The sequence below is a fragment of the Gopherus flavomarginatus genome (genome assembly GCF_025201925.1).
Source record: "Gopherus flavomarginatus isolate rGopFla2 chromosome 13 unlocalized genomic scaffold, rGopFla2.mat.asm SUPER_13_unloc_3, whole genome shotgun sequence".
Classification (NCBI taxonomy): domain Eukaryota; kingdom Metazoa; phylum Chordata; order Testudines; family Testudinidae; genus Gopherus; species Gopherus flavomarginatus.
The window spans coordinates 457,142-483,584 of record NW_026114611.1 but is presented as its reverse complement, the minus strand read 5'-3'; the positions used below and the strand labels follow the sequence as shown (position 1 = coordinate 483,584).

The window sequence follows — 26,443 nt, the reverse complement described above, 5'->3', positions numbered from 1 at the left end:
AGACAAGCTGGTGCCACACACATTTTCACAGGGAATCAGGCCCCCCCCCCTTGGGAAAAACTCAAAAGAAGCCCAGACCCAGGAGTGTCAGAGAAGAGAATCACTGTTTGCTTTAAGAGATGGGGGAGGGAAACCTGCAGGTCCTCAGATCCCTCCAGCACCTGATAGAACCATTTGTGGGGAAAGTCTGGGTAAGCCAAGGAGAGGGAAAAAGGCCTTGCAGCTGTTGTACAATAACCATACTCTCAGCAGAAGGGTCCGGGGAGCTCTGCTCTTAGAGCTCACAAGATGACAAAGTTCAGAGCCCTGTTGCACGGAGTCAGACTGTGATCAGCTCACAGCGAGGGGGAGCAACACCCCTTCCTTGGTCTCTATGCCAGAGCTCCTATCAGCTCAGTGTCCTTCCTGCAAGAGTGGGCTGCTGAGAGGGTTGCGATGGGGTAAATGAAGGCAGAGGAGGATTGTTCCTCATGGAGTTTTTTTGGTGTGTTTCTGTGATCCTGCTGGAGGAAGCATCATTAGAGTTTGTTTCAGTGGCTTGTGTAGAGCTGAGGTTGTGACCCTGAGTACAGGGGTTCCTGCACTCTCTGTTCTTAACCCCTCAGGGAGTGGACAATGGAGTACTGTCAGAAAGTGGATAGAAAGTAGCCTAAGAAAGTATAGTATAACAGAGGAAAAAAAAACCATCAGCTCTCTAGTGGTCTAGTGTTTAGGATTTGGCACTTTCACTGCCATGGCCTGGGTTTCCCAGTCAGGGAAAAGTAACTTTAAACCAAAAAAGCTTCAGTTATTCTTCACTTGCAATGTAAACAAGCCTGTGGTTTTTTCCCAGGCAAGCAGGTGCCTGGGACAGCCAATGGAATGGGGAGGCTTCTGCAGCAGTTGGGCCCTCTCAGTCCCTCTCGGAGGGAAAGACTTGCTGCCAAAAGTGGCAGAGGTAGAGCTGCCGCTGATTACAGCTTTTTTATATTTTTTTCCGCTTGGAGTGGCAAAAATGCTGGATCTGGACCTGCTCCATGGAAGACAATTTGTTAAATCCCAGATGAGTGGAGTTAAATCAGTTCTCAGCCTGAGTCCTTAGGTCTTAATCCTGAGGATATTGTCCCATCATGGGGCCATTTCCCTCCTCTCTTTCATACAGAAGCACAATTTTCCTTGCACAGCCACAGGAACAGCAAGATCTTTCTCTGTCCCTTGTGCAAAGCAGGGGGCCAAATTCCATGGAAACAATGGATGAGTTGGAGCCCTGGGCACATCCAGCCCTGGCAGTGAGATGTTCCTTCCCCTCTTTCTTTATGCTCCTGTTGTTATTTCATGGATTGTCTGGGATGGGGGAAAAGCTGAGTTCACTCCAGGTGAAGGGTAAAAAGGACCCTCAAAGTCTCAGGACCCAGCCCCTGCTACCAGGATCACCGAGGTGCTGGGGATTTGAGTAGGAAAGGGACTGTGTGAATTGTCAAGGTGGGGAATGAATAACAATCTACAACTAGATCCACCTCATTAACCACTGACACAGGCTAATCCTGCTGCAGATAGAAGGGAAACTGGGAGTGATTCTTTGCTGTGCAGCCATGGAAACAATGACCCAATTGCACCGCAGTGAATGTGCTGGGGAAGCTGAACTTTACAGGCAGGTGGCAATAGCAGATCCTAGAAATAATTGGAGCTTCCCACACCACTCCTGCCACCAGGGTCAGGTGTTGAGCGACTCACAGCGTCCCCCCCCTCCCATTACCTTCCAGCAGGAGGTGGCCGCACTTCCCACCCAATGCGGGGGAGAGGGATGAGTGTATCTCTGCACCCTGAGTCCGGGGCACACACTCTCTCTGCCCCACACATCAATTCTGGCCCTGCTGAAAAGTGACCCTAAGAACCAGCAGCCTCCAGGACAGCAGGTTTGGCCCTCAGAGCAGGGAATGTGTCCTCTATGCTGCTCTTAGGCCACTGGATGCTCTGGGACTAGGAGGACTCTGAGTATGAGCTACAGCATATCTAGGGATGTAACTCAGTGATAGTAGCATATGCTTTGCATGTATGAGGCCCTGTGTTCAATCCCCAGCATTTCCAGGTTCTTCGTTGCACTCTGCTGCTTTCCTCATGGCCAGCTGGGATGTGGCCCAGCAGTCTCCCTACAGGAGTTTTAATCCTGCTGAGTGAGCAGCAAGTGCCAATTGAATGCAAGGTCTAGGGGGGTTTCTGCTCCTAAGTCACCTTGGTACATTTAAGATTCCCATCTGCTTTGCTGCTTGGGACAAGGGTAGATGAGAAGGGAGAATCCTCCAGCACTGGAGGGAAAGATCCCATCTGCACAGACAGAGAGGCAGACTAGACTTATTTCTTGTCTGGGCCCAATCTTTTCTCCTGGTATAGCCCTTGTTCCAGCTCAGGTGATAGCTAGGGGATGTCTCATGACTGCAGCCATGTTTGTTCAGTTCCACCCCCTTATACAGCTTTGGTACAAGGCAGGAACCTTTTGTCTCTCTCCTGTGGAAAAGCCACAGATTTAAGATGGATTCCTGTACCAGGTGACATGGTCACATGTCCTGTGAGACCTCAAGCCTTCACTCTTCCTGGCCTGACTCACAGATGGTGCAGGACAGAGCCATCTGCAGTCAATTGTCCTGGTTAATGGGAGCCATCAAGAGTCCAAACCACTATTAATGGCCCACACTTTGCATCATTACAACAGGACCTCAGAGTTATAGTTCATATTTCTAGTTTCAGATACAGGAATGATCGGTTCATACAAATAGGATGAACACACGCAGTAGATTATAAGCTTTGTAATGATACCTTACAAGAGACCTTTCGCATGAAGCATAGTCCAGTCACTTTATATTCACACTCATTAACATATTTTCATAAAATCACATGGAGTGCAACTTCACAGCAGGGAAAGGGTTTTACTAGGACACCTGGGAGCAGTTGAGTTTCATGTACAGGCTGTGGTATTAGTTCCTCCAGGTTTCTCGTAAGCACACAGGGACCTTAATGGATGCTCTCGATACAGGAATGGCCCAGATACGATAAAGTGATGGCAATTGTATTTTCCCTTTTTATTTTTGCATTTCCAATGACATTTCTGTCTGTGATTTTGTTTTGCTTTGTATAACTGTGTTTTCTCCTGGATTTGATATTTAACTAAAAAAAGAATAATGCCTCAGGGCAGCGGATGGAGGATCAGGCTGGGGCTAGGACTGCTAAGAGAGCGAGAGTAGCAGGTTTCCTGTACTGTTTCTCGCTTTCTTTTTCTTGATTAGCTTCTCTTCTGCACAAAATTTGCCTCTTTTACATGTGAGCCTGGTTAGCTCAGTTGGACATCAGACTTTTAGTCTGAAAGTACAGGATCCAAGTCCTTGGTCAAGCAGACACATAGTTCCCCCTGTGATATCCCTCGAGAACTTCAGAAGGACTCTTCTTGACTTCAGTTTTTCCTTTTCAGAAATTAGCCTTTCCTAGGAATGGCCCATTACTGCCTGGGACTGAAGATGCTACTTCCTCACCTGTCCATTGACCTCGCAATCTGGAGGAAGAAAGGCTTCTGGGCCTGCAGCAAAGCTCCGTGCGCTGACTTTTTGAACAAATGCAGGACTAGCCAGAGATGCATGTTCCCACTGAGTCCTCCCTGCCAGAAGTCAACAGAGATCAAAGGCTCCCATGCTGGTCCCATGGTTTAATGGTCAGCCCTCAGGACTTCGAACCCTGAAATCAAAGTTTAAGTCTCAATGAGACCTTGGGGTCCTTTGGTTGCCAGCTAACCATCTTGGGATTTCCAAAGCTTCATCCTGCTCTCCCAAATGACATGGTAGCCTGATCTAATATGTAACTAAAAAATAATTTATCTGGGCACCAAATGGAGGAGCAAGATGGAACTAGGGCTGCTAAGTGAGCAAGAATAGCAAATTTTCTGAATTTTCTGTCCTCTTTTTCTTGACTAGTTTCTCTTCTGCACCAAACTTTCCTTTCTTTGTGTGAGCCTGGCTAGCTCAATTGGTAGCACATCAGCCTTTTAATCTGAAAGTCCAAAGTTCAAGTCCCTGGTCAGATAACGAAGGGGACTTTTCCTCCTGTGGTATTCCCCCCAAAACTGAAGAAGGCATCTCTTTAGGATGTTACTTAACATCACTCCCCCTGCCCCTGCAGGGCTTGGTCCCCTCTAAGAAGGGCCATGTACTGCCTGGGACTGAAGGGGCAACTTCCTCACATGCCCACTGGCTTCTCAGTCTGGATTAAGAAAGACCTTTCTGGGAGCTGCAGCAAACTGCTGCATGACATCTTGGTGAGTAAATGCAGGGCTGCCCCCACAGGGTCATCCACACCAGAGCTCAGCACAGGTCTGGGGGATTCCTATGGTATAAGGGTCAGGACTTTGAATCCTGCAATCTGAGCTGAAGTCTTGTTGGGATCTGAGGACGGACAATTTCTGTGCCACAAACCCTGCTGGGTCTTCCAAGGCTCTGTCTTGCTTTCTCAAAGGCCATGAAAGCCTGTCTTTTACCTGCCGGCTGTTGTGACTTGAGCACAAGAGGGGACGTTTGATCCAGAAGCCTGGCCGTGCCTGGAGTCCTGTAGGTAGGGATGCGAGCTCCATTTCCTCTGAGTCCTGAAGCTGGGCTGCAGCCTGGCCTAGGAGGCAGCCCTATTGGTTGACCTACTGGCCCAAAGTCACTTGGGCGGTGTTGGTGTTCCCAAGGAATACTGAAGGGTCTAAGGGAGGGAGGCTCAATACTCTCCCCTATCAGTCAGGGCGGAAGAGAAGGGCTCAAGAGTGGGCAGGTTGATGGCTGGGCCTTCTAGCATTCGGCTGGTGATGAGGTGGGGAATGCGAACTGGGAGAAGCAGTTGCTGGCCTGTTAGGAATATCTCGGCCGGTGGCATAAGTGGACCTTGTCATTAGCCTACAAAGTTGTGATGCTCAAGACTTATCTTTTGGCTGTGGGGAATTTCCTCAGCCACGTGTTTCCCTCTGCTCCACGAGTGCTGCTGAGACCAAACACGATGGCCTTCCTAGCCAATGGGAGCTGCGGAGTTGGTACTCAGGGAAGGGGCAGCGCATGGAGATGCTTCCCCACCCTGGGGAATGCTGGGACATGCCAGCCACTTCTGGGAGCGGCACGGAGGGACAGAGGTTGAGTGGGCAGGGAGTCACATCAATGTTGCTGGCACATCTCTGCATGATTCCCATGGCAGCACCAAACAAGGGATGTTTTCCACTGCCCAGGAGACCCAGCCAGGGACTGATGTGCTGGAGATATGTTGGGAAAGGGACTGTCCGAATTCCCAAGGCAGGGAATGAACAATCTACAGCAACATAATTAACCACAAACACACTCTAACTATGCTCCAGCCATTAGGGAAATGGGCAGGAATTCTTGCTGTTCAGCCAGGGCCAAATGTACAGAGCTGCACAGCAGTGAGTGAGCTGGGGAAGCTGGTCTGAGCAAACAATTGGAAATGACCCGTCAGTAAGAACAGAACCAGAGTGTAGAAAGGCCCCTGTGTTAAGTGGTTGTGGTTGAGTGCTTAGGGAGCTGGGTTGACACCATAGGTGTCTTTCTGTGGAGGTTTGATTCTTGCCAGCTAGGGAAGGCTGGCGTGTGGTGTCTTCATGGCTGTACTTTCAGTGATGCAGGTTTCTCTATCCCATTGTTCCATGGGCATTCTACTAGATTGCCAGCTGCCTTTCAACTGCAGTGTGGAGACTGTGTATGGAGAGAGACAGTGAATGTGTCGAAGTACGTAGGAGCAGATCATTATTATCTCTACCAGAAAGAGGGAGAAGCTAAGGCTGAGAAAAGAGAATTAACTTGTCTTAGGTCACACAGCCAGGCAGTGGCAGAGTTGGGAATAGGACCCAAGAGCCCTGATTTTCAAACTAACCATCAGATCTTGAATTTCAGACATTGAATGACCTGAGTAAAGTGCTCTCAGATGAGCTCCAGACCAACAACATTGCACAGTAATTATTCAGCAAGTATTTGAGGAGAACTGCAATGTTACAGAGAATCATGAACTGCTCAGAGACAATTAATGCAGAGAAGCAGCAAAATTCATCAAACATATAACTGGTTATGACTTATTTCCTTGGTCTTCAAAGAGAACAACAAGGACCTGAGTCTCCTCCCTGTCAATAATCCCCTGCTCAACCAATCAGGGTAGAGACTAAGGATGGGAGGCTGAGGGTTCTCACCACAGAGCCCAAAGGATGGCCCAGGTCACTGGTGGGGATCACTGCCCGAGCACTATTTCAGCCCCACATTTTTGGGTGGACCTCCCACAGTGGGAGCTGCAGAGTATGTCTACACTAAGGGATTATTCCGATTTTACATAAACCAGTTTTGTAAAGCAGATTGTATAAAGTCGAGTGCACGTGGCCACACTAAGCACATTAATTCGGCGGTGTGTGCTTCCAAGGGCCGAAGCTAGCGTCGATTTCTGGAGCACTGCAGTGTGGGTAGCTATTCCGTAGCTATCCCATAGTTCCCGCAGTCTCCTCCGACCCTTGGAATTCTGGGTTGAGATCCCAGTGCCTGATGGGGCAAAAATCATTGTTGCGGGTGGTTCTGGGTAAATGTCGTCACTCATTCCTTCCTCCGGGAAAGCAACGGCAGACAATTATTTCACGCCCTTTTTCCCTGGATTGCCCTGGCAGACACCATAGCATGGCAACCATGGAGCCTGTTTTGCATTTTGTCACTGTCACCGTATGTGTACTGGATGCCGCTGACAGAGGCAGTACTGCAGCACTATGCAGCAGCATTCATTTTCCTTTGCATGATAGCAGAGATGATTATCAGTTGTTCTGTACTGTCTGCAGTGCCATTGTAAATTGGCAATGAGATGATTGTTATCTGTTGTTTTGTGCTATCTGCTACTGTCATGGGTGCTCCTGGCTGATCTTTGCTGAAGTTGGCCAAAAATGCAAAGACAAAAATAGGAATGACTCCCCTGGTCATTCCCTCCTTTACGTTGTATCTAAAAATAGAGTCAGTTCTGCCTAGAATATGGGGCAAGTGTACTAGAGAACCAGTGTATCAGAGAGCACAGTTGCTCCATTTTGGATCCTGGAGAAATGATGAACTACATGCCTTTCTAAGGGGTGTCCCTACAACAACCGCACCTGTTGCTTCCCTGCTCCCCCAACCCTCCTGAGCTACCGTTGCAGTGTCCCCACATTTGTGTGATGAAGTAATAAAGAATGCAGGAATAAGAAACACTGACTTATTACAGATAAAATGAGGGGGAGGCAGCCTCCAACTGCTATTAGTCCAGGCACAACATTAAGCAGTGCAAGGGAGAGGAGCCCAGCATCCTGCTGCTATAGTAGTCCAGGCAGTACAGAATCTTTTCTTCACATATGAAAGGCAGCGGGCCCTTTAAATCATCTCCCAAGCCCCCATGCCAGAGCCCTGGGGAGCAAATTACTGCTGTGGATGCTGCTCTCTCCAGCTTTGCGAACACAGAGCAGGGGCGGCAGAAGCTTCCTTACAGCGGTGGGGGGGGGGCACCGTTGTCCGAACTGTGGCACCCTTATGACACCCCTTCCCTAAGGACCCTCACTCACAGCACCTCTCCCCTCGAGACCACACCCACAGAACGCCTCTTCCCCAAGACTGTACCCTTTCCCCTCCCCTCCATCATTTGTCCTAACAGCCAATAAATAGTGGTGGGGCCATGGCCCTCTAACCCCCCTGTTCCAGCACCTCTGACACAGAGCTAAGCAGGCAGCAGTGTGTATGTGTATGTGTGTGTGTGTGACAGAGAGTGCTGTGCTGTGCTGAGCTGAGCTAGTGAGAGAAGGGGGGCTGATGTCGGGGCTGTCCCCTGCCTCAGGACTGGTTGCTTCCAGCTGCTGTCTGAACTTAGAGACAGTGTGCCGACACACTCACTCTTCTGCAATGCACACACTGTCTCTCCTCCCCACACGCACACGCTCTCTACCCCAGCACGCACATTGCAGTTGAAAAGAGCTGGTAATCTAGTAGGATGCCCACAGAACAATGGGATAGAGAAACCTGCATCATGTGATGCTGTACCAGCCCGTGAGGCATTGCAAACCCTTCCCAAAGCACCCTGCAGCCAGTTGCACAGTGGGATAGCTACCCACAATGCACTGCTCTCTGTGGTGATCCAAGAGATTCTAGCATGGATGTGCACTGGTGACGCAGGGTGGGCATGCAATAGCTGTTCAATTAAAACACTTTAACTAAAGCCACATCACCCATTAGTGTAGGCCTAGCTTGAGAGTGAGACAAGGCCCAGCTCTGTTGAAACTAAAGAACCACAACTTCCTCTGTAGTTTGACTGCAGATCAAGTGGTCCTTGGTTCAAATCCAAGTGCCCTCTCACAAACCTGTTCCTTCAATAAAAATAATTCCATCTGCAGTATGTTCAGGAGCTCCACTAAATAGGGACCCCTGAAATGAATGGACACACTCAATGTTTTTCGGTGCAAATGCATAAAAACCTAACAAACATGTCCCCCAACTGAAATCACTTCCAATCCTCTAAGTCTCTAGGTTTGTTTTCATCAATTAAACAAAGGCACATGAAAACACATTTGCAGGTCCTTGGCCTCCATGGGCTACAGTGCGCAGAAAAACAAGAACCACATCCACTTGGGAGGAATGGGCTAGTCTGTATTACATTTGGTAAGTAAGTTGCCATTCGGACTGAAAACTCTACTGGAGATGGAAAGGAGCCTGTTACAAAAATAAAATAACCAAGATTTACCAAACTTCCTGTTACACATCCAATCCTCTGTGTGTGCACATGGCATCAACTGGGGCTCTGACAAATGGCAGCCTTCCTTTAACACGGATCATTGTTCTGTGTAACTTTCAGATACATTCAAATGGCAGCTGCTTAGAGGTCATGTGCTGCTAGTTTATGAGCAGCAGCAGAGTCTCTGTACGTTTACCAACCGTAGAGCAGGGTGTGTCTGCATCCAAGTAACTGCAGAGTCAGTGTAGTACCAGACAGTTAATTGCACAGTCTCACTTTCTGGTCTCATTGATCATTTGGGTAGAAACAGCAATGGTTTAGTGGGTTTTGTTTTTTTCCCCTTCATTTTCTCCTAAGGAATGTGTGATCTTGAGCATGTTAGTTTAAGTTCCCTGAGGGTCAGAAAAATTCCATCTCCTTGAAATAGGTGGGGAAGTGACCTGTTTGAGTAACCTAGAATAACAGAGCTTTTGTAAAGCATTTTTGCCTTTAATATACTGGGATAAAGATAGTAAATTGTAAATTCCACAGCCAGACACCAGGCCAGGATCAATTGATGGGGCCAGGATCAATTAATTCCAGAAGAAACAAACTCTTGGGAAGTAGATGTAATTTGTCCCCAAACCTTTCTTTATTCTCATATGCTCTCAGGGATTCTCTCCTAGAGGGCAGAATTAAAGTTATCTGGGCATGTACTCTCACTCTGTATTCCCTGTTTTTCCAGAATTTGAGTTTTACTGAACTCGATGTTCTGGAAGGTAAGAGATATTCTCAGTCAAAGTTAACTCTCTGTTAACAAAGGTTTTGTTAGTGGCAAATAATGAGACTAATCCCTCACCGCAGTAATTCCACTGACTTCAGTGTACTCTTCCTCATTTCTAATTCCAAAAAAATAAGCAAATTAAAACAACCTTGAGAACTAAAATGCTGTGAGAAAATGGAAATTTTAGTAGCTCAAATAATTCAGTTTCTTCTGTTTTGTGCGTGTGTAAATGGCACATGTTAATTTATAAGCACATCTTTCTTAACTTCTTCAAATATTCTGTAGTACATTAACTATATCAAGTGGGTTGTTCAATGCAGTGAGGTTTTCATGCATTGCCCAAAACATACTTTTCATGTTATGTAAATGAACACAACTCATTGAATACAAAATTGTGTATTTCATGCCATGAACTGAGTCGGTAGGTCAAATTAATAGACTTGTTTTTTCTCTGTCTCTCTCCATGAAAAAAGGAAGAAACCGTGAAAATACCCATGGAGAGAGGGTGTTTCTGAGAGCTGGGGTAGATATGGAGATATTTATGAAAGGAGGAGAGGCCAAAGTAGGGCCTTAGCTGGAATAAATGGGGAGGTTTTTTGTGCAGTTTCATTTCAGCCAGCCTCACATCCTGTAGTCCCTACTTCACCACCCCACCAACAAAGCCACCTGTGACTCCTAAGACAGCCCCACTGCAAAAACTGCAGAACCCTCAGCACTCCCTCTCCTAGCTGGATCCCCTGGCAGCCAGAGTTCTCTGCAGAACTGCTGTGGTTGCTCTCCTGAGTGTCTGATCAAGGATGGCTACCGGCTTCTCCTGAGAATGCAGCTGAGAAATGACTCACCCTTCTCTAGATTCTCGCCTCTGGGCTCTGAGAAGCAGGATGGGCTCTGTATGATAAAGTCCATGCAACATTCCCCTCTCATCCCAGCCCTGGTTTGTCACTAGTAGCCTGCTGTGCCTGGGTAGCAGCAAAGGATGTTTCCCAACATTCAGGAGACCCCAGCCTGGGACTAAAGTCAGCCCAGCCCAGACCCCACATCCTAAAGTGAATAAGGAAAAGTTATTTACTTGTTCCCATAATATAAGAACTAGGGAACACCAAATGAAAGTAATGGGCAGCAGGTTTAAAACAAATAAAAGGAGGTTCTTCACACGGTGCACAGTCAACATGTCAAACTCCTTGGCTGAGAAGGTATTGAAGGCTGGGACTATAACAGGATTTTAAAAAAACCTAGATAAATTCATGGAGGTTAAGTCCATTGATGGCTATTATCCAGGATGGGTAAGGAATGGTGTCCCTAGCCTCTGTTTGTCATAGGGTGGAGATGGATGGTAGGAGAGAGATCACTTGATCATTACCTGTTAGGTTCAGTCCCTCTGGGGCACCTGTCATTGGCCACTGTTGGCAGACAGGATACTGGGCTGGATGGACCTTCGGTCTGACCCAGTATGGCTGTTCTCATATTCTTATGAAGGGAGGGAGAAAGTCCTGCAACACAGTTTCTGTAGTGTAGTGGCTATCACATTTGCATAACATGCAAAAGGTGATTGGTTCAAAAAGAGGAGGATTTACTTTTTCTGCCTGTCCAGCAAAGCGCTCCTACTGCTGCCACTGTCCTGTCCTGCAGTAACCCCAACCCCTGCATGGCAGACGGCGGTGAAATGAGCTGAGCAAAAAGCCTTGGCATCAGCAGGGGAAAGCTAGAGGGTCTTGGCCAGTCACCTTTTGAAGCCTTGTGACTTGGCCTCTTCTGCCCTTGGAGGCTGGCCTACGGAGGTCGGCTCTTCCTGCTGGCCTTCTTTTTGTGACATGCCAAAGGAGGGAGTGAGGCAGGAACGGGACAAAAGAGGAAAATCCAGCTGAGGAAGGCAGGGCAGAAGCTAAGCACCTCAGTTCTGCTAAGTGGGGTTAGTAGAGCGCCACCATTGTTCTGCAAAGCCTGGGGAGGTGCAGTTGGCTGCTGGGAGGTAGAATCCTGTGCCTGCCTCTTGGCTTCCCAGGGATGGCTACTTGCATCCCAGGAGAAGAAGGATGGTTCTTGGTGAAAGGAAGGCAAGCAACGCTATGGGAGGAAATTTGGGTGCAGGGTGCTGGCTCTGAGCTGGGGGAGGGGATTGGGGTGTAGGAGGGGTGACGCTTACCTCGGGCAGTGCAGCTCCCAAAGTGATCGGTACAGACAACCCTGCGTCAGCAGCTCCTAGGTGGGCCATGCCAGGGTGTGTCCATGCACTGCTGCATGCAGGCGCTGCCCCCAGAGCTCCCATTGGTTGCAGTTCCTGGCCAATGGGAGCTGCGGAGTTGGTACTTGGGGCAGGGGCAATGAATGGAGACCCTCCCCCCGCCCCAGGGGATGCCGGGACATGCCAACCACTTCTGGGAGTGGCACGGAGGGATGGAGGTAGAGTGGGCAGGGAGCCACCTTAGTGCTGTTGGCACATCTTTGCACACCCATGGCGGGAGGGGAGCAGAGGTCGCACATGTGCTGCCTGGGGTAGGAGCAGTGCACAGAGCTTCCTCCCCTACTGGGTCTATTACAGGAGTGGATGGGTGGGGTCTTTTGGCCTGTAAGGTGCAGCAGGACGGACTAGATGATCACATTGGTCCCTTCTGACCTTAAAGGCTCCGAGTCTAAAAGGGAGAGGGAAGTAAAGGAAGTTTTAAAAAAAAAAGAAACCAAACATTGTAATACAAAGATGACTCCAACAGCTCATTGTACAGTCCCTCTCCTTTCTTCCTCCATTGTGTGTTGAATGACCTGCAGAACATTGATTCTCTCATTCCATTGATAAACTGATACAATGCAACTGAAATTAAACTAACTCCCAAGGGAGAAAACATCACATCACTGTATTGGCTGGGAATTGAACCCAGGTCAACTGCTTGGAAGGCAGCTATGCTCACCACTATACCACCAATACATTTGGCAAATGTGTCACTTATGCTTGCAAAATCAGGATAGAGCAGCATTGAGGAGATTTTCGGCCTGTTAAAATGTACTGGATTCTCATCACTAAAAAAAAAACACCTCCATCTTCACTTGGATTTGAACCATCAGCCTTTCAATTAGTCACCAAAGTTGTTAATCACAGGGTATGTCTACACTACGGGATTATTTTGATTTTACAGAAACTGTTTTTTGGAAACAGATTGTATAAAGTTGAGTGCACGCGGACACACTAAGTGTATTAATTCGGCCGTGTGCGTCCATGTACAGAGGCTAGCGTCGATTTCCGGAGCGTTGCACTGTAGGTAGCTATCCCATAGCTATCCCATAGTTTCCGCAGTCTCTCCCACCCACTGGAATTCTGGGTTGATGTCCCAATGCCTGATGGGGCAAAGGCAGTGTCGTGGGTGATTCTGGGTAAATGTCGTCACTCACTCCTCCCTCCGTGAAAGCAACGGCAGACAATCATTTTGCTCCTTTTTCCCTGGATTGCCTGGGCAGACGCCATAGCACGGCAACCATGGAGCTGTTCAGCTTTTTTTCACTGTCACCGTATGTCTACTGGATGGTGCTGACAGACGCGGTGCTGCAGCACTACACAGCAGCATCCTCTTGCCTTTTGCAAGTTAGCAAAGATGGTTACCAGCCATACCGTCCCGTCTGCTGCTTTGCAAGCTCTTTTTTGATTCTGGGACTGCATGGTCACCTGTGCTGATCGGCGCTCCACGCTGAGCAAACAGGAAATAAAATTCAAAATTTCACGGGGCTTTTCCTGTCTACCTGGCCAATGCATCCGAGTTCAGATTGCTGTCCAAAGCGGTCATAATGGTGCACTGTGGGATGGCGCCTGGAGGCCAAAACCATTGAATTGTGGCCACACTAACCCTAATCCGAAATAGCAATACCGATTTCAGCGCTACTCCCCTCATCGGGGAGGAGTACAGATACCGGTATTTAGAACTCTTTATATCGATATAAGGGCTTCATTGTGAGGACGGGTGCAGGGTTAATGCTATTTAACGCTGCTAAATTTGATATAAACTCATAGTGTTGACCGGGCAGAGAGAGCAGCAGGTTTCCCCTATTGTTTCCCGCTCCTGTGCCACCAGCCACTGCCCGCTGCTGCACCCCCTTCACCCCTAACCCCTGCACCCCCTCCTGCCCCCACGTGGGGACAGTGACCCGTGTGCATGGAGCTGCAGGCATTGCTACCCGCTCCTCCCTGGAATGCTTCTCCTCTGGGCACCCCTAGGAGCTGCAGAAATGGGGGGGGGGCAAGAAGCAACATCATCTGAGTTCCCTGCATCCAGGTCACTTTTCTCAGCCAGACTGCATAAGGGGAGGGCAGAGAGCAGCAGCTTCTGATGCTCCCCTCACAGCACAGCCCAGGTGGGGAAAGTGACCAGGACGCATGGAGCACATAGTGTTGCTCCTCTCTCCCTGCAACCCTCTATGGGGCCATGGAGAAGCATTGGGGCAGGGGAGAGCAGTGAGCACCTTCGCACTGCCACACGGTGCCCTTTGACCCCCTGGAGCCCTGGGCGGATGCTGGGGGGCCCCACCCCTAAGGCCAGCCAAGCTCCCCAGCAAGAACAGCAGAGAACACAAGGAGACTGGCCACACACTGAGCAGCGGTAGCCTGGGCAGCACATAATGGAGGCTTGGGTGGGCTCAGCCTCCCCAAACCTTGTGTCACCAAGAGGCAGTGGAGCCCATGACTAGGGGCCCTGGAGAAATTATGTCCCCCCTGGAAAAGTCTCCCCCATGTCAGCCCCAGGGCTGGAGGAGCTCTCACTCCGTGCTATGGCCCAGGGGCTGCAGCAGGGGCACAGAGCTTCTCTGGTCTTGGGGCCACAGCAGGGCAGGGGTAAAGGAGTGACAGGGTGGGGATAGTGGGGGAAGTGGTGGAACAGAGGTGACATAGTGGATGGGGCCGTGGGTGGAAGGTGTGGTAGAGGGCAGAGCCACAGACAGAAGTGAGGGGGCCTAGTTCCAGTGCTGGGGCCCCTGCACTTGTTCTCCCTTTCCCTGGGCTTTGGCATCACTAGCCCCTGCTTAACATATAGGGTTCAGTGGTCTCCAAAATGTGGAGCATGACTCCTAGGGGGACACAGAGGAAGATTCATAGGGGCCTCAGGGGCTGAGCCAGCGCCCATGGAGGGAGCACCAGTCAGCCCGACTCTGTCCCAGCTCTTTTCCAACCCCACCCTCAGCCTGGGCCCCTGACTCTCAGCTCGGCCTCGACCCCCTTACCCCTGTCTGCACCCCTCTCTTCAGCAAGCAACACCCCACTCCCAGCCCCAGTTTTCAACTATGGCTCCAAGGGCCCACAGCCATGGATAAGAGGGCACAGTGTGAAATGTTTGGGGACCACTGCTTTAGGGTGACGTTCTGAATCACTTCTATGCAGTCCAATAAAAGCTATTCCTCACCCATCAGGACTGACTAAATATGTTCTGCTGCCCTTCACTCATGCAGGAAGGATAATAACATTTCATACCACTCAGTGCTAAAGTGATTTGTAACCCGCTACCAGCTAAAACTGGTCATTTTGGGGAAGCGGCCCCATGATGCTGCATACCTAGGCAGAGTAGGTGTGTCTATGCAAACACGATCTGTTCCTGAAGCCTTTCCCACAGCTGGTCAGTAGGTGTGAGGGGGGAGCTCATTCAGCCCCTGCTTCCGCTTAGTATTTAAAAACACCTTAGTGTCCCTATCTCTGCTTGCCTTAGATTTCTCGTCCTGTCCATTTTCTGACATCTCAGATGAGGTGGCTGAGTGTTTAAGGCAAGGGACTATTAATCCATTGTACTCTGCGCTCATGGGTTCAAATCCCATCCTTGTCAAATGCAATTACTCTTCATTCCTCCTTTCTAGACAGCCATCTGCCCCTTTGGTACATGACAGATCAAACAAAAGCCTGCTCAGAAACCCCCTTGCTCTAAATAAAATGTCTAAATCTCAGATTTCTAAAAAAAAAATTCTCTAGCGCTGTATGTCTTAGTTTTTATCTCAAAAGGTAACAGCCTCATAATCTCCCCCAAACACCCTGAGATCTCCCCAAATTATTAAAATACCCCAGTTCTCAGCAAGGCCATGACAGTGACCCACAGCTAGAGTGTCTAGGCTAAGATGTTCTGAAGGAGGCAACTCAAACATTTTCTCCCTGCTTCCCTTGGCAAGGTCTGACTGGGAAAACAAAATTCCCCAAACTGAAAATTTTTGGCTGAAAAACCAGTACTAGATATTTGGGGACTTTGGTTTGAATGTATTATTATTATTATTAGTATCAGTTTTGTCATCCAGGTGTTTTTCCAGCTGTTGATTTGTGGGGGAGAGATGCCAAGTCATGATGTCTCTTCCCCCCTTTCATAGTTTCTTCCAACTTTCTAGAAAGCTCCTTTGCTATGATGTGAGTCAAGGAATGTCCATTGTTGCTGTGTTATCTCGGCAAAGTCTGCATTGTACACGGTTTCTGGGATAGTCCTTGGGACTGTAGCCACCTTTAATGGGCCAGCAGTGAGTCTGGCTCCTCCATTTTTGCACCTGAAAGGCTGGTGGGGGGCATTTCCCAACCTCATAACATATTTCTGTAATGCACACAGAGCAAAGTTCATAACTTCCCAAACCAATGTGAGCACATAGAATGCAAGAAGACATTAAGGTTCAACAGATGAACAGTTCAAGATTTTTGAAATGATACCTCACCAGGCAGACTTTGTTCAAATGTATCATCACTATATGAGAGTGGTGAATACGGGGCTTGCAGGGTGCTGCTTTGAGCACAGCGTGCCACACCTGGGCTTCCATTGCAATGGGAACGTACCCTTAGAATCCATCTCTCCCAGGATAAAGATGGCAGGATGGCTGGCCTGGGTCATCTGACTTGGGCTCATGGAGCTAAAGCTGAGAGGCTAAAAACTGTGGTGCAGATATTTGTGTTCACACTGAAGCCTGGGTTCAGAAACCCTCACCCCTTGTGGGGTCTCAGAGGTTGGGTTCAAGTCCATATGTCTGCACTGTAATTTTATAGTCTTGCAGTCCAAGTCCCATAACCCTGAGTCAGCTGACCTGGGCTTTGAGACAGGTGACCTGGGTGTTTTAATTATAGTGTAGACATAACATTAGGGTAGGTCTAGGAGTCCAGAAAGCTGGGAGGGAGTTTAGCAAGTGGAAATGGTAAAACTGCAGGGAAGTATTACCCTGGAGTCATGGCAGTTCTCCATAGGTCTGTCTGCTTTTGAGACAGGGATAATAACTGCCAGTGGTGCCCTGTTGAGTGGCTTTTGGGGCACCTGCTCTTGGCTGTTGTCAGAAGGACCTTTGGTCTTGCCCAGTGTGGGTTTTCTTATGGTTTAAATTGCACACACAGGCACTGATAACAGAATTACTAAACATTTGGGAGTTAGGAGCTGGTAGGTCAGTGGTCCAGTCCCCTCATGGATGACCCCCTCCCTCTGGGACAGGGGCAGGTCTGAGCTCTCACACCAAATGCTCATTGTGGCTGCCAGAATCTGTGGGCAGCTCACCTAGTTTATGCCGAGGGTTGAGTCCTGCTTTGTGCCCAGTGTCTGAGAATGAAAATCCTAAAGCACCCTATGAAATAACGAATGCAGCAAGATGTGCTATTGTCCCTGCCCCAAAGCAGGCAGACCAATGGAGAAATGCCATTGAGTCCAGGGTAATACTTCATTGCGGTTTTACCTTTTTTGCTTGCTAAACTCCCTCCCAACTTTGAGGGGGCCCAGAGCCCAGTATTGAGCCTGAGCTGAGATATCTACACTGCAAATTTACCACCCCACGGCCAAAGCCTCGGGAGCCTGAGCTGGCATTGGGCAGCTCTGGGTTTTTCATTGCAGCGTGGACATAGCATAGTATTATGTCTGCACTGTCCTAAACACAGCCAAGTCACTATTCTGAAACCCTGGGTCAGCTGATTCAGGCTTGTGGGGCTTGTGCTGCAGGGTTATAAAATTACAGTGTAGACACTTGGGCTTGAGCCCAGCCTCCAAGACCCCACAAGGGGTGAGGGTCTCCGAACCTGCGCTCCAGTCTGAGCCTAAATGTCTGCACTGCAGTTTTTAGCCTCACAACCTGAGCCCCAGGAGTCCAAGTCAGATGATCCAGGCCAGCCGGGCCACACTGCTTTTATTATGTTATAGATGCCCTCTCAGGGTATGTCTACATTGCAATGTAAGCCCAGGGTTAGCAGAAGTCATGTCAGCAGCCCCAACGCATAAATATAAACCAAGAGGAAAAGACCCACCCCCCAAATAAGCTGGGCAGTGTCATTCTCCCTACGGTTCATAAGTCCAGCAACCAAAAGTCCTTTAACATGAGCCATCCCCTCTCTGCACCCCACTCACAGCTGTTGTCCTTAGTCAGTGCAAGCCCAGAGGTGCCTCTATACAGTTCACCTGCCATCCTGGGTGGAAAGGGGGGAAAATAAGAAGGCACTATTCTCACTATGTTGTCTAGGGACTCACTCATCCCTCCACAGCCACCCTATCCTAACACTGATCTAACCCCTAAATTTTAGTATTAGGACCCAGGCACCTGCCCATTTGGCTTTCGAACCCCTGTCTCATGCCTAGCAAGTGCTATTGAACTTAGCATGAGTCCCTCAGCCGGGGTCTGCTGAGCACAGTTGTGCTGCTCTCAATTTACACAACAACGATAACAACGCTTTATTTCTCCTGCCCCAATAACAAGGAGACTGGGAATCCAACACCACGCAAAAGTGATCATTTCGGAAAGCAATCCAACATATTTCCAACGTACTGTAAAATCCACATGCAGACTCATACATGAAACTTTGCAAGAAAATCTTCCTGAGGGGGTCTGAAGCACCTGCTGCTGGAGGGAAGCAGGGAGCTGTGGGTTGGGATTGAGGGGCACTGGGAATAGGAGGGGGCTGTGGGTTGGGATTGAGGAGGGGGCTGTGGTTAGGGATAGAGGAGAAGGGTAAAGAGGAGTAGGCTCTGCTTGGGAGTGAGAAGAAGTGTGCATAGGAGGGACTGAAGTTTGGGATTGAGGGGCACTGGGAAAAGAGGGGACATGGGTTTAGGCTGAAGAGCATCGTCATTTGGGGATCCAGCAGGAAAGGGGAAAGCAGCAGGTGATTCTAATTCCTAGGGATATTCTATGTTTTTGTATGTGTGTGTGTGTGCAGGGAAGGAACATGCTATACGCCCAGAGGCCTTTATTCCTCCAGGCTGCAAGGACAAATGAGCTGTCAGGAAGTTGCCCCTTCAAACCCACACACAAAAAGGCCCTTCTGAGGAAAGGGAAAATCCTGAAGAGAAAAAGTTAAGTCAAAGAGGACTCCAGAGAGACAGTTTAAGATCTTGGGCAGTAGTTTATCACCTGACCAGGGATTTGAACCCTGGACCCTCAGATTAAAAGTCTGATGCTCTGTGAACAGAGCTAGCCAGACTCACAAAGTAGAAGGGCAACTTGGTATGGAGGAGAACTAGTCAAGAAAACAAGAGTGGGAAACAGTAGGGAAGACCTGCTGCTCTCTCTGGCCTGGTGAACACTACAAGTTTATGTCTAATTTAGCAGCATTAAATCACATTAACCCTGCACCCGTCCACACAACGAAGCCCTTTATATCGATATAAAGGGCTCTTAATACCGATATCTGTACTCCTCCTCGACGAGGGGAGTAGTGCTGAAATCGGTATTTGCCATGTCGGATTAGGGTTAGTGTGGCTGCAATTCAGCGGTATTGGCCCACTTTGAGCTCTGCTTGCAGAGGCAATACAGTCAGTGTTGTTTCAAATTTCTGCATTCTTTATTACTTCATCACACAAACAGGGGGATAACTGCCACAGTAGCCCAGGAGGGGTGGGGGAGGAGGGAAGCAACAGGTGGGGTTGTTGCAGGGGCACCCCCTGGAATGGCATGCAGCTCATCATTTCTGCAGGATGTCTAGGGCTCTGACCTGGAGCGGCCGTTTGCCTCTCTGGTTCTTTAGTAGGCTTGCCTGATAGTCTACACAGGACTGACTCTCCCTTTAGACGAAACTCAAAGAAGGGAATGTCTGGGGAGTCATTCCCATTTTTGTCCATGCGCCCCTGGCCAACCTCACCGAGGCCGGCCAGGAGCACCCATGACAGCAGCAGACAGTACAGTATAACTGGTAACTGTCATTGTCAACTTGCAAAGCAGCAGACGGGACGGTATGGCTGGTAACCATCTTTGATAACTTGAAAAGGCAAGGGGATGCTGCTGTGTAGTGCTGCAGTACCGCGTCTGTCAGCTTCATCCAGTAGTCATACGGTGATGGTGAAAAAAAGGCTGAACGGGCTCCATGGTTGTTGTGCTATGGCATCTGCCCAGGCAATCCAGGGAAAAGGGCGCCAAATGATTGTCTGCCGTTGCTTTCACGGAGGAAGGACTGAGTGACGACATTTACCCAGAATCACCCACGACACTGTTTTTGCCCCATCAGGCATTGGGACCTCAACCCAGAATTCCAATGGCTGGGATAGACTGCAGAAACTATGGGATAGCTACCCACAGTGCAACGCTCTGAAAATTGACACTCGCCTCGGTATATGGATGCACACCGCTGAACTAATGTGCTTAGTGTATCCCTGTGCACTCGACTTTATACAATCTGTTTCCAAAAACTGTTTTCCGTAAAATCGGAATAATCCCGTAGTGTAGACATACCCAATGATTAACAAATTTGGTGGCTAATTGAAAGGCTGATGGTTCAAACCCAAGTGAAGATGGAGGTGGTTTCTTTTAGTGATGAGAATCCAGTTCATTTTAATAGGCAGAAGATCTCCTCAATGCTTGTCTAGCCTCATTGGGCAAGCATAAGTAACACTTTCACCAGGTGCATCGGTGGTATAGTGGTGCGCATAGCTGCTTTCTAAGCAGTTGATGTGGGTTCAGTTCTCCGCTAGTGTAGTGATGTGATGTTTTCTCTGCTGGGAATTAGTTTAATTTCAGTCACATTGTATCATTTTATCAATGGAATGAGAGAATCAATGTTCTGCAGGTCATTCAACACACAATGGAGGAAGAAAGGGGTGGGACTATACAACGAGCAGGGGGAGTTATCCTGGTATTACAATGTTTGGTTTATTTTTTTTAAAAACTTCCTTTACTTCCCTCTCCCTTTTAGACTCAGAGCCTTTAAGGTCAGAAAGGACCAATGTGATCATCTAGTCCGACCTGCTGCACCTTACAGGCCAAAAGACCCCCCTCCTCTCCTGTAATAGACCCAGTAGGGGAGGCAGCTCTGTGCACTGCCCCTACCCCAGCCAGCACATGGGCGACCTCTGCCCCCCTCCCATAATGGGTGTGCAGAGATGTGCCAGCAGCACTAAGGTGGCTCCCTGCCCACTCTGCCTCCGTTCCTCCGTGTCACTCTCAGAAATGGCCAGCATGTCCCGGCATCCCCTGGGGCGGGGGGAGTGTCTCCATTCATTGCCCCTGCCCCAAGCACCAACTCCAAAGCCCCCATTGGCCAGGAACTGCAGCCAATGGGAGCTCTGAGGGCAGCGCCTGCAGGCAGCGGCACACAGAGACCCCCTGGCATGGCCCACCTAGGACCTGCTGCCGCCAGGTTGTGTGTACCAGTCACTTTGGGAGCTGCAGTGCCCGGGGTAAGCGCCACCCCTCGTGCACGCCAACCCGCTCCCCCAGCGCAGAGCCCGCATCCCATACACAAATTTCCTCCCAGAGCTTTGCTTGTTTTCCTTTCACCCAGAACCATCCTTCTTCTCCTGGGATGCAAGTAGCCATCCCTGGGAAGCCAAGAGGTAGGCACAGGATTTTACCTCCCAGCAGCCAACCTCACCTCCCCAGACTTTTCAGGCTTTGCAGAACAAATGGGCTTAGCTTCTGCCCTGTCTTCCTCAGCTAGACTTTCCTCTTTTGCACCATTCCTGCCTCATTCCCTCCTTTGGCAAGTCAGACAAAGGAAGCCAGCAGGAAGAGCCGGCCGCCATAGGCCAACCTCCAAGGGCAGAGGAGACCAAGCCACAAGGCTTCAAAAGGTGACTGGCCAAGGTACTCTAGCTTTCACCTGCTGATGCTAAGGCTTTTTCCCAGCTCATTTCACCACCCTCTGTCCTGCAGGGGTTGAGCTTATCTCAGCTGTTACCCAAAATTGGGCCAGCTAGTAAGCGTAGGGAGGACTAATGACCCACCAGAGTTTGGCAGAAAGCTGCAGGTTTATTATACTGACAGCTAAGTTCAAAAGAAGAAGCTGGGGTGTCACACTCAGACTTGCATAGTCATGCTCCCAGGACAGGCACAGCACTGGAGATGTCAGGATTCTGCAAGGTAAGTGTCCCACAGTGCAGCTATGGACGGTGCGAGGAAGGTAAGTCTTCCTGAGGCACAATGAAATACAACACAGAGAACCACTGGCCAGGCAATCTGGACAAAGGGCATTCACTGGAGGTACAAGCTTGTGAGTGACTCCTGAGCACATGGCCCTTTCTCCTTTTAAGGACCTGCACCTAATGGCCTGCGACTAGAGATGACTTGGCTGCATCTGGTTGGTCACGCTCCACTTTGGGCAGTGTCCATGCTCTGGGTGTGTGAGTGCTGCCTAATTAGAGTCCCAGACACCTTGTCTACCTGGAAGCTCTTCTGCTCTTCTAGCTGTTCAACCAGCCCATTCATCCCACAAGCATTCCAGGAGGGGGAGGGGGAAAACCACTTCACAGATATTCAGAGGGGGAGAGGAGACAAAAGCAGGAGGGAGGGAAGTATAACACACCTATCAAGCATACAGGTTATACATTGCATAGAAATCACTGCTGCTCCTACAACAGCAGGGACAGGCCAGTAGGAGCTGGGAAAAGGAAGCCATCACGTTCTGCCTGGATTTAAAACAGAGACCTTTTGCGTGTTAAACAAACATGATAATCGCTACACTACAGAAACTCTGTTACAGTGCTCTGCCCCTCCTTCATAAGAACATAAGAAAGGCCATACTGGGTCAGACCAAAGGTCCATCCAACCCCGCATCATATCTGCCAACAATGGCCAATGCCAGGTGCCCCAGAGGGACTGAACCTAACAGGTAATGATCAAGTGATCTGTCTCCTGCTATCCATCTCCACCCTCTGACAAACAGAGGCTAGGGATACCATTCCTTACCCATCCTGGCTAATAGCCATTCATGGACTTAACCTCCATTAATTTATCTGCAAAAAGAACAAGGAGTAATTGTGGCACCTTAGAGACTAACAAATTTATTTGAGCATAAGCTTTTGTGGGCTAAAACCCACTTTATCGGATGCATGCAGTGGAAAATACAGCAGGAAGAGATATAGATATAGAACTAGATACACACACATACACACACACACACAGAGAACATGAAAAATGGGTGTTGCCATACACACTATAACAAGAGTGAGCAGTTAAGGTGAGCTATTATCAGCAGGAGAAAAAACCTTTTGTAGTGATAATCGGGATGGCCTATTTCCAACAGTTGACAGGAAGGTGTGAGTAACAGTAGGGGGACAAATAAACATAGGGAAATAGTTTTACTTTGTGTAATAACCCGTCCACTCCCAGGCTTTATTCAAGCCTAATTTAATGGTGTCCACTTTGCAAATTAATTCCAGTTCAGCAGTCTCTCATGGGAGTCTGTTGTTGAAGGTTTTTTGTTGTAATATTGCGACTTTTAGGTCTGTAATCAAGTGACCAGGACGATTGAAGTGTTCTCCAACTGGTTTTTGAATGTTATAATTCTTGATGTCTGATTTGTGTCCTTTTATGTAGAGACTGTCTGGTTTGGCCAATGTACGTGGCAGAGAGGCATTGCTGGCACATGATGGCATATATCACATTGGTAGATATGCAGGTGAATGAGCCTCTGATAGTGTGGCTGATGTGATTAGGTCCTATGATGGTGTCCCCTGAATAGATATGTGGACAGAGTTGGCAACACGCTTTTTTGCAAGGATAGGTTACTGGGTTAGTGTTTATGTTGTTTGGTTGCTGGTAAGTATTTGCTTCAGGTTGGGGGGCTGTCTGTAAGCAAGGACTGGCCTGTCTCCCAAGATCTGTGAGAGTGAGGGATAGGTTGTAGATCCTTGATGATGCACTGGAGAGGTTTTAGTTGGGGGGCTGAAGGTGACGGCTAGTGGGGTTGTATTACTTTCTTCATTGGACCTGTCCTGTAGTAGGTGACTTCTGGGTACTCTTCTGGCTCTGTCAATCTGTTTCTTCACTTCAGCAGGTGGCTAGTGTACTTGTAAGGATGCTTGATAGAGATCTTGTAGGTGTTTGTCTCTGTCTGAGGAGTTGGAGCAAATGTGGTTGTATCTTAGAGCTTGACTGTAGACAATGGATTGTGTGATGTGGTCTGGGTGAAAGCTGGAGGCATGTAGGTAAGAATAGCGGTCAGTATGTTTCCAGTATAGGGTGGTGTTTATGTGACCATTGCTTATTAGCACAGTAGTGTCCAGGAAGTGGATCTCTTGTGTGGACTGGTCCAGGCTGACATTGTAGGTGGGATGGAAATTGTTGAAATTATGGTGGAATTCCTCAAGGGTTTTCTTTTCCATGAGTCCAGAAGATGAAGATGTCATCAGTGTAGAGCAAGTAGAGTGGGGGCATTAGGGGATGAGAGCTGAGGAAGCATTGTTCTAAGTCAGCCATAAAAATGTTGGCATGCTACGTGGCAATGCGAGTACCCATAGCAGTAATGCTGACGTGAAGGTATACATTGTCCCCAAATGTGAAATAGTTGTGGGTGAGGACAAAGTCACAAAGTTCAGCCACCAGGTTTGCCGTGACATTATCGGGGATACTGTTCCTTACAGCTTGTTGTCCATCTTTGTGTGGAATGTTGGTGTTGGCTTCTACCTCCATACTGGCCAGGATGGTGTTTTCTGGAAGATCACCAATGGATTGTAGTTTCCTCAGGAAGTCAGCTGCATCTCGAAGATAGCTGGGCGTGCTGGTAGCATAGGGCCTGAGGAGGGAGTCTACACAGCCAGACTATCCTGTTGTCAGGGTGCCATTGCCTGAAATGATGGGGCATCCAGGATTTCCAGGTTTATGGATCTTGGATAGCAGACAGAATACCCCTGCTGCTTTTTTGGCCTGCTGCTTCTCTGTCTGGGATGTTTTTGTCAGCCCTGGCATACAAAAATGGCATCATTGTGAGCGCCCACGAAGGCAAGATGAATTTTGGCTGCCTTGCTCAGCTTGACTTGCTTCCTCACCCCATTCCTGCCTTAGATCCTGGGTCACCTGGTGGCTGAAGATGGTCCATTGTCTCAAGCGGTGCCAGAGCCTGAAATAGTGCCCCTGGGCAGCCTTTGCTCTGCACATGCCGGCCATGCACATTTGCAAATACTTTAAAGTGCCTGTCAGTAAGTTCTGGGAACAGTGGCTCACCTTCAGAGGAAGCGCCCTAAAATTGGCCTGTCTCACCCAGTGGTACATTGATCTCTGTTCAGACTGAGCCAAAGAGGGGGGGGAGCCTAGCTGCTGTGGCTGCCGCTGCTGTGAGGGCAGACACTGTTGCGGATGAAGCCATCCTACAAGCACCTTCCACCAAGCCACCCACTGAAAATCCTGTAAGGTGTAAGGTGAGAGTAGAAGAACACTAGAGGGGGGGCTTCCCCCTTCCCTCATCATCGGCCATCCCTTACCCATTGCTGCACCCAGTGGGGTAAAAATAATACAGCCATATCGGAAGAGTCAGTTGCATTCTTTGTGGTTGCCCCACCATTTCCCTTGGTCCTGACCTGCCTTCCAGCTCAGCCACCACTGAAAATTGAAACACAAAAAAGTAGAGCCGTACAAGGCTTCAAAGCCCACCAAACCCAACCCCCCTTCTAATACGGCAGAAAAGCCACATGTCTCCTGACTAGGTAGGGACGTCCTATTGCCCCACAGGAAGTGGAAAGCCATGGTGTTCGGTCTCAGCAGCACTCATGGAGCAGGGGGAAACACATGGCTGAGGAAATTCCCCACAGCCAAAAGATAGGTCTTGAGCATCATAGCTTTGTAGGCTAATGACAAAGTCCACTTATGCCACTGGCTGAGCCTTTCCTCACAGGCCAGCAATCGCTTCTCCGAGTTCGCGTTCCCCACCTCGTCCCCAACTGAATGGCAGAAGGCCCAGCTCATCAGCCTGCCCACTCTTGCAGCCCTCCTTTTCCACTCTGACTGATAGGGAGGAGTATTGAGCCTCCCTATCTTAGGACCTTCAGCATTCCTGGGGACATCAACACTGCCCAAGTGACTTTGGGCCAGTAGGTCAACCAATAGGGCTGCCTCCTAGGCCAGGCTGCAACCCAGCTTCAGGACTCAGAGGAAATGAAGCTCGCATCCCTACCTACAGGACTCCAGGCACAGCCAGGCTTCTGGATCAAACATCCCCTCTTGTGCTCAAGTCACAACAGCTAGCGGGCAAAAGACAGACTTTCATGGCCTTTGAGAAAGCAAGCCAGAGCCTTGGAAGACCCAATAGGGTTAGGTGCCACAGGAATTGCTTTCAGATCCCACTGAGACTTCAACTCAGATTGCAGGATTCAAAATCCTGAGTGCTGGCCCTTACACCATGGGACCAATAGGGAACACCCAGACCTCTGCTGAGTTCTGATGAGGATGACCCTGTGTGGGCAACCCTGCATTTGCTCACCAAGTTGTCATGCAGCAGTTTGCTGCAGCTCCCAGAGGCCTTTCTTAATCCAGACTGAGAGGCCAGTGGGCATGTGAGGAAGCTGACCCTTGAGTCCTAGGCAATACATGGTCCTTCCTAGGAAAGGCCAAGTCCTGAAAAGGAGAAGCTGAAGTCAAGGAGCATCCTCAAGAGATGCCTTCTGAAGATCTTGGAAGATATTACAGGGAGAACTGTCTTTTTCACTGACCTGAACTGTAGACCCTCATATGAAAAGCCTGATGCTCTACCAACTGAGCTAGCCAGGCTCGCATATGCAAATGGAAAATTTCATGCAGAAGAGAAATTAGTCATGAAAATGAGGGCAGGAAACAATACAGAAAACTTGCTAC

At 49.0% G+C, this 26,443-nt stretch overlaps 1 non-coding gene across 1 annotated transcript; it reads right to left on the bottom strand.

Moving 5' to 3' along the window:
* Positions 1 to 12,335: 12,335 nt before the first annotated feature.
* On the bottom strand, positions 12,336 to 12,407 carry TRNAG-UCC (transfer RNA glycine (anticodon UCC)). The gene has a single exon. It is a non-coding gene; the product is annotated as a tRNA-Gly (tRNA).
* Between the last annotated feature and the right edge of the window lie 14,036 nt (positions 12,408 to 26,443).